Raw genomic sequence first — 12,419 nt, forward strand, 5'->3', positions numbered from 1 at the left:
CTGTATTTTGTCACTACCTCTCGGACTCGGTCTTCATTGGCAAATTCTTTACAATCTGATTTGAGGTGGATGATTATTTTGGTTCCAGTTCTAACACCTGAAGCTTCTGCAATTTCAAATACTCCAGAGCCATCTGAGATCCACTGATAAGCTGGACTCCCAGGCTCTGTTGACTGTGAATAAACTTCCACTTTGTCAGCTACCATGAAAGCAGAATAAAAGCCCACTCCAAACTGCCCAATGATCTTGCTGCTTGCCTCACTCTGGTTCTGCAGGGCATCCAGAAATGCCTTTGAACCCGATCTAGCAATAGTTCCCAAGTTAGACACCAGCTCCTCTTGTGTCATGCCGATGCCAGTGTCCTGGATTGTGATGGTGCCTTTCTCAGTGTCTGTTTGCAAGTGAATCTCCATTTCTGGCAATGTCTGGCCTTCTGAAATCAACTTATGGCGCAATTTTTCCAAGGCATCACTACTATTGGAGATCAGTTCTCGTATAAATACCTCTTTCTCTGAGTACAATGATCGAGCAACAATGTCCAAAAGCTTCTTTGTCTCAGCCTGGAATTCGTGTTTGGAGATAGAACCTTGAACAGTCTCTGTACTGCTGATGATAGTGTGCAGTGGCTCCTCTTTTTTATCTTCAGCTGCTTGGGTGCTATATTTCTGTCCACCATAGATGCCAGAAACAGCCAGGCTCCGCATAGGGTTCACAACTTGGACATTTCTCCACAGACATGGGGAGAGTCTCCGGCGACATTCCGCAGCCCCGGCTCCCGTGGCCCGAGCGGAGGCCGTAGGTGTCGGCCCCAGAGCATCAATAGTGCGCGGAGCTCCCGCGCCATATCTCACTCCCAGGAAAAGGCTTCCCAGTAGCTGTCTAGGATAGGGATGAGGGGCGGAACTGAGCACGCTAGGTGACACAGACCTTGGACATTTAAGAGCTCATTGTAGATATAGAGATAGAGTGAGAAGACGGGTGAGAGAAAACCCAAAACCCCATGTCCAAAATGTAACCGAGGCTTTCATTGAGCCTCTAAATGTATATTGACCCAGAGGAAGGAGAGGCAAGGCCCAGCTTCAAAGTATCAATCAAAGGACAGGTGGGGCATGATAGCAGCTGAGGTTACACCCAGAGAAACTTTAGAAATTCAGGGCTCTGATGTCATCAACCAACAGAAAAGCAATCAGGATTACAGTTGGGAAGAATACAGGCCTTTTAAGACAACAAGGCAATATCCAGTGCAAACAGTAGAAACAGAAGAACTAAGAACAGACTTCCTTAGAAGATATTTCAAAGTAACTCATTCATTTTAGGTATTTTTGCAAGAGATTAAATGCTAAATTGGGTTGATTATGATTCCACTTTCAATATCTCAGTTTTGGAGTTTTAAGTATGTATATCTTTAACATTGATTATGATGATTCAGTTCTGACACTTTTATATAGATTTTATTTTAGGAATTTTGAATTTTTTTTTTTTTTGAAGTTGAGGCACAAGGCTTCTGGCAAAAGTCATGTCTTAAGGAAATTTCCTTTGGTTACAGGATAACTATTCACATATGGAATCACCAACGATGGTAAAATAAAAAAAAAGTTATAAAATTTCTAGAAAGTGTTAAGAATCTCTTACTCCATGGTTAATTTACTTCAATATCTACTGTCACCTCTTGAACAACATTTTCACTTTTTTCACTCCTTCCCTAACATTTCCCCTTTCTATTTCAGGGATCATAATAAAATTGGACAATTATTATTAGTTAAAAGGAAAGATAAACCTATTTTTTTCCCATATCTCTTCCAATAATTATTATTTTCCTTTTATGTCCTATTAGCCAATCTGATAGCTATGAATTGGTACTCCACATTGCCTTAATTTACATTTCTCTAATCAATAGTTGTTTAGAGCATTTTTTCCATTTGGCTTTAGATAGCTTTGATTTATTCTGAAAATTCATTGTTCATATATTTTGACCCTTTAGCAACTGCGGAATGACATTTATTCCTATAAATTTGTCTTTCTATGTGTTTGAGAAATGAGGCTATAGTCAGAGATACCCATTGTAAATCCCATTCTCCTCAGTTTTCTGCTTTTCATTCTAATATTTTTTTGCCTTGCAAAAGTGGTCAAGGAATATGAACCAAAAGAGTAGCAAGTTTCACAATCACATAATAGTTGCAAAATATTAATAATAAGAGAAATATAGGTGTTATTTCATCCAATCATCAATTCATCCATCTGTCCATATTCATCTAATGCTTCTTTTTTTTTAAAGACTCTCTTGTATTCTCCTGAGGAAATTAATTTTTTCCAAACTATATGATATTTCTTGAAGGTTGTGTTAGTGGGAATTTTGATAAGTTTAGAGACTTTAAAGATCTCTAAAAGCTTCCAGGGACTTTTAAAATTTATCTTACTATGCAATGAAAGTAACTAGATGAATAAAGTTTTTAAAAAGTGCATGTTCTTGTTTATTTCTAAATCACTTCAGGAGGTGGATGATCTGTCTGTAAAAACATACCTTCAGTCAAGTAATAAAAAAAAATGAAATGCAGAGATGGAAATATATGGTGGAATGGTTCTAATAACCCAATCCCATTCTTTATATTTCCTTTTTGCTTCAGAAGTTCACAGACTGTTGAGAATTACTGCTACCCAAGGGGATGGATCTCTTTCTCTCTCTCTCTCTCTCTCTCTCTCTCTCTCTCTCTCTCTCTCTCTCTCTCTGTCTCTCTCTTCTCTCTCTCTCTGTCTCTCTGTCTCTCTGTCTCTCTCTTTCTCTGTCTCTCTGTCTCTCTCTCTCTCTCTCTCTCTGTCTCTCTCTCTCTGTCTCTCTGTCTCTCTCTCTCTGTCTCTGTCTCTGTCTCTGTCTCTCTCTTTCTCTGTCTCTCTCTCTGTCTCTGTCTCTCTCTCTCTCTCTGTCTCTCTCTCTCTCTCTCTCTCTCTCTCTCTCTCTCTCTCTCTCTCTCTCTCTCTCTCTCTCTCTCTCTCTCTCTCTCTCTTTTGTTTAAATAATATAGATTATACTACACATTTAATTCCCTCATCTATACAATGGAGGGTGAGGAGGATAGGGTACTGATCTTAGAAAAAGTTTACATTTGCATTTCCAGCATTTAATAGATGGGAAGTAGCAAATGAGCCTCTGGAATAGTTTACTCTATAGAGTATTTAATATGAGGGCAAGTTGTAGGGTACATTGCCCCACAAAATCTGCTTGTATAGGATTTTCTGGGACATTGTTGGTTGGCCCAAAATTGTTTGCATAAGCTTTATACTATAGTTAGAAAACCTGAAGCCCTTCCTTTAGGCACAAATACATAGTTGATCCCAGGGGACGTGAACCACTTCTTTCCTTTATGCTTATGCTTTTCTTCATCCATGTCAGGGAAATTTGCAATTCTCAGTACAAAAGAGGGAACTGAACTCATCATTTCATTTGAAATGTAAGATTTTTTTTTTTTAAGTTAGCAAATCTTGGATATATATCTGATAGGATGTAGTAAAAGTAACAGAAGTAATTTATTTGTTAGAAATGTTCTAAAGCAATAATACCATCCAGCAAAGCTATATATTAAAATATTTTAATAGTAATACTAGGGTAATTGAAAAAAGATTAATTAACATAAAAATTTACAACTGGGAAATTGTAAAATAAATAATATGTCTCTAATAAGATTTCATAAAGACATTAAGATGAACAAGTATGATGACTGAATAGAAAGATGGAAATTCCTAAATTAAATAATACAAAGGAGAAAAGTTCTAATAGAATTAAGAATAATTTAATTAGCATTATGTAAAGAAAACTGAATGAGAATAAAAGGAAAAAGAATAAGCTCAGGGAAAGCATTTATCAGACACTTACTTTGTGCCAAGCAATGTGCTAAGTTTGGGAATAAAAGAATATAAGGAATAAAGTAAAAACTCAAAACCAAAAACCTTGCCCCTACCCTCAAGAATCTTATATTTGAATACAAAAGAGAATATATATATATATATATATATATATATATATATATATATGTATTTATGTATGTATATCTTTAACATTGATTATGATTATTCAGTTCTGACACTTTTATATAGATTTTATTTTAGGAATTTTGAATCTTTTTTTTTTTTTGAAGTTGAGGCACAAGGCTTCTGGCAAAAGTCATGTCTTAAGGAAATTTCCTTTGGTTACAGGATAACTATTCACATATGGAATCACCAACGATGGTAAAATAAAAAAAAAAGTTATAAAATTTCTAGAAAGTGTTAAGAATCTCTTACTCCATGGTTAATTTACTTCAATATCTACTGTCACCTCTTGAACAACATTTTCATTTTTTCACTCCTTCCCTAACATTTCCCCTTTCTATTTCAGGGATCATAATAAAATTGGACAATTATTATTAGTTAAAAGGAAAGATAAACCTATTTTTTTCTATTCAACCACTTAACATCTTTGTAAATTTCCAAACAACTATTTCATTTGTCACCCACTACCTATACAAATGACTACCAAATTACTCTTGGTATTTTCCTTAGAAGCAGCAAGGCAAACAGTAGATTGAACACACTAGACTTGGAGTCAAGAAGACCTATTTTAAATCAATTTTAGCAACATTTCAGCTATGTGACACCAGGCAAGTCATTTAACCTCTGCCTTCTTTAATTTTCTCAACTGTAGATTGAGGATGTCACCTACATTACAGAGTTGTTAGTTATAAGGATCAATTGAGAAGTTTATTAAGCACCTATTATAGTACCTGGTATATAGTAGGTGTTTAATAAATGCTTCAAACACACACACACACATACAAACACACACACATATTCTAAATTACTTAAAGGCAGGGTCTGTCTTCAATTTTGTATTTATATTCTCAGTGCTCAGCACAAAATAATTACTTAATGCTTAAGTGATTAAAATATAGGTGTTATTTCATCCAATCATCAATTCATCCATCTGTCCATATTCATCTAATGCTTCTTTTTTTTTAAAGACTCTCTTGTATTCTCCTGAGGAAATTAATTTTTTCCAAACTATATGATATTTCTTGAAGGTTGTGTTAGTGGGAATTTTGATAAGTTTAGAGACTTTAAAGATCTCTAAAAGCTTCCAGGGACTTTTAAAATTTATCTTACTATGCAATGAAAGTAACTAGATGAATAAAGTTTTAAAAAAGTGCATTTTCTTGTTTATTTCTAAATCACTTCAGGAGGTGGATGATCTGTCTGTAAAAACATACCTTCAGTCAAGTAATAAAAAAAAATGAAATGCAGAGATGGAAATATATGGTGGAATGGTTCTAATAACCCAATCCCATTCTTTATATTTCCTTTTTGCTTCAGAAGTTCACAGACTGTTGAGAATTACTGCTACCAAAGGGGATGGATCTCTCTCTCTCTCTCTCTTTCTCTCTCTCTCTCTCTCTCTCTCTCTCTCTCTCTCTCTCTCTCTCTCTCTCTCTCTTCTCTCTCTGTCTGTCTGTCTGTCTGTCTCTCTCTTTCTGTTTCTCTCTGTCTCTCTCTGTCTCGTTCTCTCTGTCGATCTCTCTCTGTCTCTCTCTCTCTCTCTGTCTCTCTCTCTCTCTCTCTCTCTCTCTTTCTCTGTCTCTCTCTCTGTCTCTGTCTCTCTATCTCTCTCTGCCTCTCTCTCTCTCTCTGTTTGTTTCTCTTTCTCTCTCTCTCTCTCTCTTTTGTTTAAATAATATAGATTATACTACACATTTAATTCCCTCATCTATACAATGGAGGGTGAGGAGGATAGGGTACTGATCTTAGAAAAAGTTTACATTTGCATTTCCAGCATTTAATAGATGGGAAGTAACAAATGAGCCTCTGGAATAGTTTACTCTATAGAGTATTTAATATGAGGGCAAGTTGTAGGGTACATTGCCCCACAAAATCTGCTTGTATAGGATTTTCTGGGACATTGTTGGTTGGCCCAAAATTGTTTGCATAAGCTTTATACTATAGTTAGAAAACCTGAAGCCCTTCCTTTAGGCACAAATACATAGTTGATCCCAGGGGACGTGAACCACTTCTTTCCTTTATGCTTATGCTTTTCTTCATCCATGTCAGGGAAATTTGCAATTCTCAGTACAAAAGAGGGAACTGAACTCATCATTTCATTTGAAATGTAAGATTTTTTTTTTTAAGTTAGCAAATCTTGGATATATATCTGATAGGATGTAGTAAAAGTAACAGAAGTAATTTATTTGTTAGAAATGTTCTAAAGCAATAATACCATCCAGCAAAGCTATATATTAAAATATTTTAATAGTAATACTAGGGTAATTGAAAAAAGATTAATTAACATAAAAATTTACAACTGGGAAATTGTAAAATAAATAATACGTCTCTAATAAGATTTCATAAAGACATTAAGATGAACAAGTATGATGACTGAATAGAAAGATGGAAATTCCTAAATTAAATAATACAAAGGAGAAAAGTTCTAATAGAATTAAGAATAATTTAATTAGCATTATATAAAGAAAACTGAATGAGAATAAAAGGAAAAAGAATAAGCTCATGGAAAGCATTTATCAGACACTTACTTTGTGCCAAGCAATGTGCTAAGTTTGGGAATAAAAGAATATAAGGAATAAAGTAAAAACTCAAAACCAAAAACCTTGCCCCTACCCTCAAGAATCTTATATTTGAATACAAAAGAGAATGTATATATGTATATATATATATATGTATTTATGTATATATGAGTTATAATGTATGTGTATTAATGAACATACAAACACATACACATATATACATATATATATATATATACACATGCAAGAATGTATAAATATAATTTATAAAGTATAGACATTTGTTTGTTTATACAAAACAGAGAGTGAATAAGTGGAAGAGGGGGGAAACTCTAGCAAATGGGGGTGAATGGCAAAAGCCTTTTGGTAAAGATGGTAACAGATCTAAAATCTGAATGATGCTAGCATTCTTAAGAGATAGAGATGAGGAAGAACATGATACTTTTGGAGAAAACTGGTGCACACTCAGTAAAAAAAGGAGATGGTGCCTGGATCTTTGAATTTTTGGAGAAAAGTAAAAATATTCAGAGAAACCCTAAAGATTAGATGTGCCCAGTTTATAAAGAGCTTTAAAGGGCAAAGGACTTTATATTTGATCTGAAAAGTAATTGGGATCTATTAAAAACTACTTACACAGAGATTTATAGAGAGGGATTGAAAAAATTAATTATTCATATGTAATGCTAAATTTCTTTTAAAAGTTATTTATTTAACATATTTGAAGAACCTGAAAATAATTAATTGATTACCTTAGGACAACAGCACTGAGGAGTGCAATTTATCTAGATGGATAATGAACTTCAGTGAAGTTTCTACAAGGAAGAGATTTGAATTCTAAAATTTTAATATAAGAAATTGCATATAAAATCAAGATAAATACCTATTCTTACATACTAAGAGAAATGAAAAATGAAGAAAGGCATTTGTGAAAGTAGTTGAAGGTCTGCATATAGTGTCCTTCTCTAGGCCCTATCCTGGACACCAAAATGTAGTGTCCAGAATAGCTCTCTGGAGGATCTTGGAACCAGCCTTGATCTTAGTGGAGGAGTAAAGGAAGCAGGAGAGTCACCACAGTGTGATCAAGGATGGAGTTTCTAATTTCCAGTTCTCTCAGCCCTTAAATACCTCAGTATGATTACATCATTAAAGCACACTAAGTATGTGCCAACTAAAGAACCATTATCTCATAAATCACACTGACTAAGTGCTAACTATAAGCAACCTGCTGTAAGCATTTCTTGCTTCAAATAGAACACAGGTGGTCACACCCTCCCTGACTTCTGAGGAAGGGAGGTGAGAACATCAAGGGGAAATGGGGAGCCAAATCAGATATTGTCAGCTGGTTTCCTCTAGACTGAAGAGTCTTATACCTTACCCAGAGTTCCCCACTATCTATGGCCCTCTATATTTGGGCAAAGGTGAGGGTATTCTTTTATTAGGTTTTATAAAGTAAAATATCTTCCATTGGTTAACTTAAAAGTATAATGGAAATGAAGATGTATACTTTCTTTCATAAAATATTCAAGATAACTTCTGAAAACACTGAGATGAAAGAGGCAGGTCAGCATGTTTGAGAAAACCAGAAAAATAAACAAACAAAAACAAACAAACAAACAAAAAACAGAAATAATGAAAGTAGAAGAGTTTGCTAGGGAAGATGTAGGCTCATCAAGCCTAAACAATTAGTCAAGAGTTTCAAAGGCTATGAGGTTATGAGGTCATTAAGTTCTGTCATAATGATAGTAATTAAAATGAAAAAAAAAATACATGGTAATATTTTATAGTATTAAAAAGTCTGACTAGATTATATAGGAACAATATAATTTTAAAGATAATTCTACTTGTTAATATGAACTATTTCATAAAAGGGTTTGAATAAAGAAATTAATTCTTAAAAATTAAAAAGTAAATTAAATTATGTTAAAATTTTAAAGAGTTAATTTAATGATCTTAATTAAAGTTTTCTAAACTTTTTAAAGCTTATTTCAGGTAGCAGTTCTTTTCTTTAAAAAATATGATTTCCAAGAATTTAATTGACAAAGGAATTTTACAAATGCAAACAGACTCAAAATCTATTATCTCTCAGAGGCATCATGATAGACATCAATCATCTTAAATGTGAAAATGATTGTTTGAAAATTCAGTATAAGTGCAAATTTTTCCACTTAATAGAAATTTATCTAAAATTTTAAAACTGATTTTAACTTCAATAGCTTTTTTTTTAACTTGAAGGCTATTCAAAGTTAATAGCATGATGATGGTCATGTCTTTAAGTCATCCTTTTTTTTTTAAAGAATATTATTTTCTTGACATGATTAATTAACTATATGACAGCGAAAAACCTCAAAATATTAAAGTATTGAATGAATGTTAAATTGCCACGTTTTCATAATAAAGGAAGTGATGTCTGAAGAAAAAATGTATGCAGTCTCATGAAATATTCTATATTTCATCAAAATATCTTTTTTTCCTATTAGATATCTCTTAACTACTGTAGGATTATCTGCACTATTATTTTTAATTACAGTGTTCATGTGCATTACTGTGTTATTTTCCTTCTAATTAGGTTTATTTGAAAGAGCTAATTACATGCTACTTGTTTTCTTCTATTTACTATGCAATTATCACTGATCCTAAGCGAACTGGGAGGCAGAATACACTGGTTAATGAAGACAGCAGAAAATATATAGTTTATTCTTTGGCAACTACAAGGAGAAGGTATTATTCAGTAAACACATAGACTTTTACATTATTCCACTGTTTTCAAAATCATAAAACAAAAACCACCTGACAAATCCTATTGTTGCTGTGGTTCATAAAGTGAAGGCCGATGTATATTACCAATTTCTTTCCTATTAAACTCATCTTGTTACACTGTAGGAATAAGGCAATGAGACATGCTTAATGCTGTATAAACAATGAAAAGGCATTAAGCATCTTCATAATAACAGGAGAACAATAATATATTAAGCTTCTATTTGCATATAGTATCCTGGTGGGCACTTTCTAAATCAAGTTAAATAGATGTGGTCTCTTTTCCCAAGAAGCTTATTACTAAACACAAACAACATGCCTTATAATTTGACAAACAAATATGAAAAGAAATACAGTTTGAGAACCCAAACACGAACTTAATCTTCCACAAAACTGAAAAAACTGCAAAGAAAAGTTCAGTATTTTAAAATGCTTCTCTGTGGTGATCTTAAAAGAAAAAAAAATCTTATTAATGTTATTCCATAACTAATTTTACTAGTAACTCAGAAAGGAAATGAAATGAAAAACATTATGTTAGTATAATGGACATAAAGTTTTGTGTCTTTTGGGTCTTTTCAATCTAGGTAAAACATGATTTATAAAGAAACAAAAATAACCAAGAATCCTGCACCTGAGCAAAGCTTTCAACAATTTTCTTTTCTTTTTTCCATTCAGTTCTAAAATGGAGAGAAGAAAAGCTACCCTCATATACTTGAGTGAGGAATAGAAGATGTGTTTGCCTTGTCAAATACTTCCAGAAAGTCAGCTCTTAGGTAAAAATTGAATCGTTCCTGCAAACCTGGAGTATCTTGATAAATTGAAATGTTTGTTGACTAATGTAATTCCATGTGGGAAGATAAGTATATGAGACACATGTACTACTTTATAATTATGAACATGAGACAAAACAAGATTTCTGGTGACGTGATGGTGGGATAAGGAAAGAATTCTCTAATGTACTCCAAAAGCCCTATCCAAATAACTAGAAAATCGTCTCACAATTGGTTTAGGAGCAGGGAAGCAGCTTATCAGCATAGAATGTCTGTGTCACTGGGATGGGAGAGGAGTAAGATCCAAGTGCAACAGCAGCACCAGTAGCAGCAGTCATTCTCACAAAGGGAAGCCTTTAAGTCCAGGACAATGTACCAGTGAGAGATTACCCTTCTGCAAATGGATAACTCTTTTGGCAAGAGAGCAATTTGAGCAGCACAGCAAAATCCCACCCGAGAGAACTCATTCCCAGCACAAGCCAGCAGTAAAGCCTTAACCCCATTGTTGACCAATAGTGAAGCTCCACCCTGGGCACTCAGCAGCAAGGCCCCAACTATGGATCAGGTCAGCAGCTAACCCCATATCCAGAAGAGGCCAAAAAAAGCTTCCATCTGCCACTAACTACTAATAAAAACCAGAAGGGAAGCCTACTCTCTAGAAAAACCAAGCACCTAAACTCAGGAGCCGAACAAAAGTCAGCATCAAGAACCATATTCCCAGAATAAAAAGCTTGGAACAATGAAGAACAGAACCCAGCTGTCATATAAAAACACCAAATCACAAAAAAAGGAAGAAAAGAATAAACAAGAACCAACAACAACAAAAGAGCTTGATTATTGAAAGTTACTATGGTTATAAGAAGATTCCAGGCATAAACTTAGAAGGGAACAATCATATCAAAATGATTACATAAGAAGACTCAAAAAAAAAAAAAAAACATAATTTGATCTCAGATCCCAAAAGAATTCCTGGACAAGCTTAAAAAGATTCCTCAAAAGTAAATGAGAAAAGTAGAAGAAAAATCAGTAAAAGAAATGAGAGTAATGCAAGAAAATCATGGAAAAAAATGTCAATGGTATGGAAAGCAATAAACAAAATTTTACTGAGAAAAATAACACCGTAAAAATAGGATTAGTCAAATACAAAAAGATATAAAAAACTCACTGAAGAAAATAATTACTTTGCTTAAAATTAGAACTAAACCATTTTAAACAAATGACTGTATAAAACATGAAGATAGAATAAAACAAGAACAAGAAGTAAAAATAAGAATAGAAGAACATGTGAAATTTCTTGTTGGAAAAGTAATTGATCTCAAAAATAAATACAAGAAATAATATAAAAATTATTGAAGAGGGAGAATTCTGAGAATATGGTGGAATAGGTGGGTAAATTTCAAATTATCCAGATTTCCTCCACAAACAGAAAAACAAAAATGCACTTCAGGGCCCAAATAGACTGGTGAAAAATCAAGAAGATGTAGTACAGAACAGGGTCCTCCTGGTAGAACCCAAGAAGATTCAAAGAAAGACCTGAGGTCGGGTATTGATCAGTGTAAAGGGCAAACATCTCCTGCCTAACTGCAGAAACAGCAAGTGATGATTCCTAGGCTGAGCAGGATTTGACAGAAGGTTCAGTAGAAACCATAGACTCTTTTACCTCCTGGACTTTGTGTGGGGCGAGTCTTATTCCAGAAAGATTAAGGGAACCTCAGTTGATTAAGATTATCAGGCCCAGCTATGCTGCAGAGATGTATCCCTGGGTGAGAAGGAACCAGTACCCAGTGAGTACAAAAGCAGTGGGGGCAGGAATGCTGTGGGCTGTGGGCACTTGCAGTAGGGGATAACTCTTGGTCAATATGTAATATTACCTCTTTATCCTATTCCCATCAAGTTATATATCCCTCAATACCTTACCCCTGTTTTATGCTATTGCCTCATTCTCTTGTCTCTTCATAAATTTAGAAGACTTTTATGTCTTTTTACTTTTAATTTCATATATATATATATATATAGTTTTCTTTCATCTCTCTCATTTCACTTTTAAAATCTTTTAAAAATTCTTCTCTGAATTCTTTTTGGGTAGTTGATCATTTGAAATTAATTTTGGGGATGAGAATTTTGCTTTTTTTCTTTTTGTTCAGTATTTTCCTCTGAAAATGTATCATAGTTTGCTATTTTCCCACAATAACTTTCTATGGTTTGTTAGGATTCTTATAAGGTGCTAAGTAAGTGGAATTGAGGAAACAGTGGTCAAATCTAGTTTAGCATTGATTTAATCCTACAATAAATAATGGTTTCCTAATGATATAATTATTGGTGTATACTCAGTGTGGAACATATAGGGAGAAGC

The sequence above is a fragment of the Antechinus flavipes genome, chromosome 3 (assembly GCF_016432865.1).
Source record: "Antechinus flavipes isolate AdamAnt ecotype Samford, QLD, Australia chromosome 3, AdamAnt_v2, whole genome shotgun sequence".
Lineage (NCBI taxonomy): Eukaryota > Metazoa > Chordata > Mammalia > Dasyuromorphia > Dasyuridae > Antechinus > Antechinus flavipes.